Source organism: Penaeus vannamei, chromosome 27, assembly GCF_042767895.1.
Source record: "Penaeus vannamei isolate JL-2024 chromosome 27, ASM4276789v1, whole genome shotgun sequence".
Lineage (NCBI taxonomy): Eukaryota > Metazoa > Arthropoda > Malacostraca > Decapoda > Penaeidae > Penaeus > Penaeus vannamei.
Genome location: NC_091575.1, coordinates 18,643,382 through 18,650,881, shown reverse-complemented (window position 1 = coordinate 18,650,881; position 7,500 = coordinate 18,643,382). Strand labels below are relative to the sequence as shown.

The 7,500-nt window shown below is 35.2% G+C and overlaps 1 long non-coding RNA gene across 1 annotated transcript in view; it reads left to right on the top strand.

Annotated features, from left to right (window-relative positions):
• The first annotated feature begins 828 nt into the window (after positions 1-828).
• LOC113814105 (uncharacterized) overlaps positions 829-7,500 on the top strand; it is a 117,455-nt gene continuing 110,783 nt past the window's right edge. Inside the window, exons 1-2 of the long non-coding RNA XR_011399661.1 lie at positions 829-929; positions 2,880-2,945. This is a non-coding gene — a long non-coding RNA (uncharacterized lncRNA). The remainder of the gene's footprint in view (positions 930-2,879; positions 2,946-7,500) is intronic.

Sequence of the window (7,500 nt, the reverse complement as noted above, 5' to 3'; positions counted from 1 at the left end):
TGATCCGTAACTACCTCAGTGCCAGCAATTACGGTGCCGACAGTGAAGATTGCACAGGACACTTGATATTGGCAGTCGGGCGGTTAGGTGGCACTTCATCTAATTAGGCACTTGAGGAGAGAAGTGTCTTTAAGAAACTCGAAGACGCCGGTTTTATCTTAGTAATGTCTTGCTATAATAAGTTAAAAGCTTTTCCTATCATTTTTTTTTTTTTACTTTTTATTAGGCATGGTTTAAATTTTTATATTGTCATAATAGACCATGCGACCTATGACCGTGTTTTAGATACCGATTATTGCTGCTTCGTTTTTGGATGAAGTGTGAAGATTTCATCTGTAGATTACTTAGTGATGAATAATTAAAGTGTGGTTGTTGTTACTATTACCACCACCACTACTGCTACTACTACTACTGTTGCTGCTGATGTTCCTATTGTTATTGTTGTTGTTTTTGATATTATTATTATTATTATTATTATTATTATTATTATTATTATTATTATTAATTGATTATTATTATTATTATCATAATTTTAATTGTTGTCATTCTTATTATCAGAGAGTGAGTGTGGATGGGTGGGTGCGTGCGTGTGCGTGTAACCATGCATATATTCATATATGCATGTTTTTACAAACACTTTTTATATGAATATACATGCGAATATGTATACAGCGTATCATTTATAAAAATAACTTTGAGTATCCAAGAAAGATGCCCCAAAGTGCTGAAGTGATAAGAAAAAAGATAAAAGCTTAATTGAATTTGCAGCTTTTGAACTGTCCTATTATCAGTGGCAAGTGGGCACGGCGTGGCACTAAGACGAGGGCCAAAGCACAGAGACACGGGCATCTGGCTGGCAGTGTGTCTGAGGCCAGTTTGAGGAGCGGTGGGGTGCGCTCTGGCTCATGGCGTGCCCGACTAGTGGTTAGGTGAATAACTCGCGGGGTAAATGCCTCGTTTATTTATCCCTTTCCGCACGTTCGATTGTTGCGGGCGTTGACTAAGGACTGAAGGTGGTTGGGTATTTGCGAGGAATAATTCGAAGGATGAATTAGTTTATAATTTGTACATCTAATTCATATTTATTGGATGTTGGTCAGCTGTATCTGTCGTCTCTGATGCTTCTCGATGGCTGAAAGATCTCATAGTTAAGGCATAAGAAAAATGTGGCTTTCGTCGATTTTGTAAGAGTGAAAGAAAACGTACTGACAGTGCGTCTTCACTGGACATTAATTGCTACCCACTTGAAGTGTTGCAAGATCAGAAAGCAATAGAGAGTGCAACGGAAAGTGAAAGTATGTGCATTGTCTTTCCTTATTATGAAAGGTAATTGGTGGCCAAGTGACTTACCTAAGCAAGAGTAGTGCAACCCAGAACAAGTCCCAAGTAAGGAGAGTGCCAAGACAGCGGGCATGCTCTCGGTGCCACTGGGTGCCGGCTCTACATAACCCCCACTCCCTCCGTCCTCCCTGTCTCCCCTCACCCCCTTACCCCCTCTGATGGGACCTCCGCTTTTGAAGCCGCAACTATATTCGCAAAATTGAACCTACTGATTCCCAACCGTAGAGTCCATTTTTCTAGCCTTTCACGCGGAGAATCAAACCTTATTAGATCTGTTGTCTGATGCTCGAAATAAGCATCACGTCACAGACACTCGCCTACTCGCATCCTCTGACAGGTTATCGAATATTTATCAGCTGCAAAGATCTTTAGTGTCAGCTATTATCATCATTCCATATAAGGCTTGCGGTAGGAAGATTTTCTGCTTTTCGGTTTGATGCTCTTTTGTTTCTCTTCACGTTAGCCGATTCCTGCAAATGCCGCGTATTTTACCGAAAGAAATTCGTTATAATTGTCTTTCATGGAATTGGGAAAATCAAATGATATTCACAGTATGTGCGTGTTTGTGCACGTGCGTGCGTGCGTGCGTGCGTTCGTACATATATATATATATGCATTTGATATATATATATATAAAATATATGTATATATATGATATATATATAATATATATGATATATAATATATATATATGATATATATATATAATATATATACAATATATATATATATATAATATATATATAATATATTATATAAGCATATATATGTGTGCATATCTATATCTATATATAATATGCACAGCATTATATATATATATATATATATATATATATATATATATATATATATACACACACACACACACACACACACACACACACACACACACACACACACACACACACACACACACACCATATCAATCTATATATATAACAAATGTTATATTTGCAGTACATATATATTAGTTATATATGTATGTATATGTATATATGGTGCTCATATTTGATGGAATTATAAAGCGAGTAGACAGATGCTAGATTGTTTGATTTTTTTCTCATATATTTGTTTATTCGTTTGTCATTTCAAAGTCAATTACTTCTGTTGATCTTGAACGCTATATACAATGCTTTACTGTCAGTTTATTATCATATAAAATACGGCATATAAGGTCTTCAAAATTCTCTTGACACCGACATATCAGTGTCCGCATTTTCTCAGTGTTTTGCGAATCTTCGTACGAGCGTTGGTGTTAAAAAAGGAATAAAACATTCGCAATGCAGTCAACAAGTGCAAAACAATGTAACACAATGCAAGGTTGCGGCTCGCCATTGCAAACCTACCGGCAAATCAACTTTTCCCGAAGGAAGAGTACACCCGAAGTCGGCTTTCAGAGCGGGCGTGTATTTTTGGCGACAGTGTATGTAGTAGCAGGATTACCTTTCCTACGGCTACCTGGCCAGCCATTTGCTCTACAGGAGTGCGAGTGCGAGTGCTGTGAGAATAAAAATACAAGAGCGTTGGAATATTTTCAGGAGTGTTCGTGTTTTCCCGCCAACTCGGCTTTTTCCCGCCAGCTTCTTCGTCCGCGTCACCGACAGGTAAGATGCGCGATTTCTCTGTTTGTTTTGTTTTAAAATCAGTTTGTTTGTAGGACTCCCCAATGCTGTCTATATATTTTGCTCTAGGAATTTGTTATTGAGTTTTTAATCTTGCAGCTTCGAGAAAGGGAGGGAAATAGAGTTAATTGTGTAAGCAAGAAAAAAAAAGACAAAAAAAGACGGTTGCACAAGCAAGGAGTACAGCCGTTGGCAAGTGATGTGTCCCCTCTTAGACCCATGTCCTCAGCCATTCTCCGTCTCTCCCCTCTCTACCCTAAACTCGTCCTTCTCCCTCGCTTCCTCCCATCATTTCTCTTCCTTCCCCCCCCCCCCCCCACTTCCTTTCCTCTCGTCTCTACCCTTTTCCCCTCTCCCCTCTTCCCCTTCCACCCACCTCCCCTCCCCCTTTTCTTTCACTGACCCAGTTTCCCTGTTCACCAACAGGCGCTTACGGGGTATCATGAGACAGCCAGTAGAGTGCGTTCCCCGAGGCTTTTAAAACTCGATCTGCACAAAGTGAAGCTAATCTCTCTCGCAATCCGACTGATGTTCGAAGAATGTAGTCTAACGTTAGTTACCTGAGCGTCTGTGCTTGTCAGGTGCGCGTGCTGGAGAGTTGTTGTTGTAAAGAATTTGTTGAAGATAAGGGGAACCTGATTTCTATATAACATTGAAATAATCCGAAGATAAACTCCATGATAAATGCAAGATGGAGATATTAAATTTAGATTCAAACAATGCCATTAACTCCACTGACAAGGAAGGTTCTTGTTGGTTTCTTGGTTGATTCATTGTTTAACTGGTCGGTTTCTTAGATGATCTTTTGGTTCATTTATTGGTTTATTGATTGGTTTCTTTGTGTATTGACTAAGTTCTTGTTTGGTTTCTTGGCTTGTTAGTTTATCAGCAGGGTTTCGCCAAAAAAATTACAGACGCCTTATGGATGGGTTGGCTCAGGGTAAGGAATTTTGAGGTAGATTGGTAGATGGGCAGATGGACATAGGTCTACATATACTGTAGATGTATCTATGTAGTAGGCCTGTATATAAGTCTGATTTTTTTTTTTCGTCGCTTTTACAGGATGTTTATTTACGAGGGCTGCATTCAGAATGCATGCTATCAGCAAACTCCCCACTTGGAAAACTGCTACATTCCTTTCCACTTTACATTCCCTTGTTTTCCCATTTGCTGAATTCCCGCTTCCACTTCATACCTCATTTTCTCGCCCATTTTATACTTCCTTTTTGTCTTTCCGCGCCTCCCCAGGTGACATAAAGAGCAGCAAGGCAAGCACGTGAGTATGGCAGGTGGAATCCAGAAACTTCTCGACTATGCTAATCACTTGGGGCTTGAGTATTGGCTGGGGGTAAGGCCTGTGACTTGGCTTGATTTGGGGAACGGGAAGGTGCTTGTGTGGGTTGCGGAGGAAGAGCCCGGGCCACGTTGTCGTTCGTGTTATCTGAGTTTTTCATGTTAGCTTTTTTTCTCTATTTGGCGCTTTGTTATTTTTGTTGTTTGATTTAAGATTTCCGGCATCTTTTGTAATGTATGTTTCAGTTTTTTTTAAATATATATATAATATATATAGGAAGGAAGGAAGGAAGGAAGGAGGCAGGGAGAGGGGGAGAGAGAGGGAGGGTGAGTGAGAGAGAGAGGGAGGGTGAGGGAGAGAGAGAGGGAGGGTGAGGGGGAGAGAGAGGGAAAGGGAGAGAGAAAGAGAGAAGACGGAGCAGGAGAAAGAAAAGGAAAAAGAAAGAAGAAAAAAAAAACAGGCACGCTCCCAAGAAACGTGACATGATAGTTTCTCTTACATCACAACCGGGCATTTCCGCCAGAACAGTGTCCCTGTCTGGACGACGGTAGTATTACATACTACTAGTGCTGCTATTTTTATTATTGATTTTATTACTGTTATAATTTTTTTCATTTTTGCTATTATCAATATCATTATTTTTATCATCATCCAACATCGTCATTATTCTATTACTTTTAGTACTAGTACTATTTGTACTAATACTGATAACAATACTATTACCATCATTATAGATTTTATCATTGTCATAACATTGATGGTTATTATTATTGCTGTGTGTGTGTATGTGTGTGTGTGGCAGTTTCTACCTATAGTATAATGTGATTAGTAGGCATGTAGTTTGTTCCTTTTCAGAGTTACTAATTTCTTGTCTAATGTCAATGTAAGCTGATAACCCACTCTCAACCCTTACCCTCCCCCTCCCTCACAGGAGTTTAAGAGTGCCTTTCGGTGCCAAAATGTGGGTTTGGCGCGAAATATAAACGATGATGAGGTTAGAGCACGCACAAACATTTATTTGTCTGCTCTCTCTCTCTCTCTCTCTCTCTCTCTCTCTGTCTCTCTCTCTCTCTCTCTCTCTCTCTCTCTCTCTCTCTCTCTCTCTCTCTCTCTTTCTCTCTCTCAGTTTCTCTTTCTCTCTCTCAGTTTCTCTTTCTCTATATCTCTTTCTCTTTATTTCTTTCTCTCTCCCTCTCTCTCTCTCTCTCTGTTTCTCTTTCTCTCTCTCTCTTTCTCTCTCTCTCTCTCTCTCAGTTTGTTTGTTTCTCTCTCTCTCTCTCTCTCTCTCTCTCTCTCTCTCTCTCTCTCTCTCTCTCTCTCTCTCTCTCTCTCTCTCTCTCTCTCTCTTACACACACACACACACACAATCAACATAACTATTGTTGTTGTTATTATTATTGTCATTATTAGTTAGTATTATTTTTTCTCATTATTATTGTTATTGGTTGCTGTTATTATCATCATCATCATCATTATTGTCGTTGTTATCATTAATATCATCGCTGTTATTATCATTGTTATTATTATTATCATCATTATGTTGTTATTATTATTATTATTATTATTATTATTATTATTATTATTAATATTAATATCAATATCAATATCAATATTATCACCTTTATTATTTCTGTTATCATTGTTATCATTATTCTTATTATCTTTATCATCATTATTATTATCATTATCACTATTAGTTAGTTATTATTATTATTATGTTGCTTTTATTATTGTCATTGTCATTACATTAATATTATGATTAGCATTATTATCGTTAATATTATCATTGTCATTATTATTATCATCATCATTATTATTATTATTATTATTATTATTATTATTATTATTATTATTATTATTATTATTATTATTATCATCATCATCATCATCAGTATTATTATTAATATTATAGTTATTATTACATTTGTTGCTCCTGTTATGATCATCGGCATTGTTCTTGTTATTATTTTTTTCATTATTATTATTGTTATTATGATTGTTAATGTCAGTCTCATTCTCATTACTATTATTATTATTACTATTATTATTATTATTATTATTATTATTATTATTATTATTATTATTATCTTCATTATCATTATCATCATCGTCATCATCATCTTCATCATTATCATCATCATCATTATCGTTATCTTTATCATTCTGATTATTATTGTTGTTGCTGCTGTTATCAACATTATCATTATCATTATTTTTATTAGCATTAACATTGCCATTGTTGGTGTGATATTTGTTCATATTATTGTTGTTGTTATCATTATTATTATTTGCCCCATCCCTGTTGTCGTTGTTATTGCTCTTGTTGTTACCATTATACTAATAAATGTTTTTGTTTAGGTTATCTTTTGGTAATGATAATAATAATTAATATCATTACTAACCTTTAGTTATTGTTCTAATTATCTTCATCTTTATTATTGCTATTATTGTTATTACTATTATTCTTATTATCATTAATTATTCATCATTATTACCATAAACTATTCACCATTTTTATCATCATTCATTATTATTATCATTATTATGATTATCATAAATTGTTACCAGTTATTGTTTTTATTGTTTTGGCCAATATTATTATTATATTATTAGTATTATTAGCATTGCTATCATTCATGATCATAGTAATATTATTACCATTATTATTATTACTATTGTTATTATTATTACTATTATCATTATTATCATGATCTTTATCAATACTATAAAAGTAATGATAATTATCATAATCATGATCATCATTACCATTAGTAGCAGTGTTAGTATTGTTATTCTTACTATCATTGTTGTTATCATCATCCTCATCCTCATCACTATCATCTTTGCTATTATAGATGTTACGACAGTAATTGCTCTAATTCATCATCATCCTCTTCCTTATTATCAACGTCATTATTATCATCTTCCTTATCGTTAGAGTATGGCGTATAAACACATGCAGCAGATTTAATGCATTATCATTGTGATTATACTATGATTATTGCTATTTATGATTTTCTGATGTCTGTTCTTGTTTTTTAGTTTTAACATGTGTATGTTTGATTTAATTACTGTTTATTACTATTACCAATTGTTATTGTTATTATCATTGTTATCATTATTTTCTTTATAATCATTATAATTTTTTATTAGTAGAAGTATCACCCGCTTTAATAATATTAGTATGTTCTTATCAAAATCATCATGGTTGGTATCACTAACAACCCTAGTAGCATTGATGA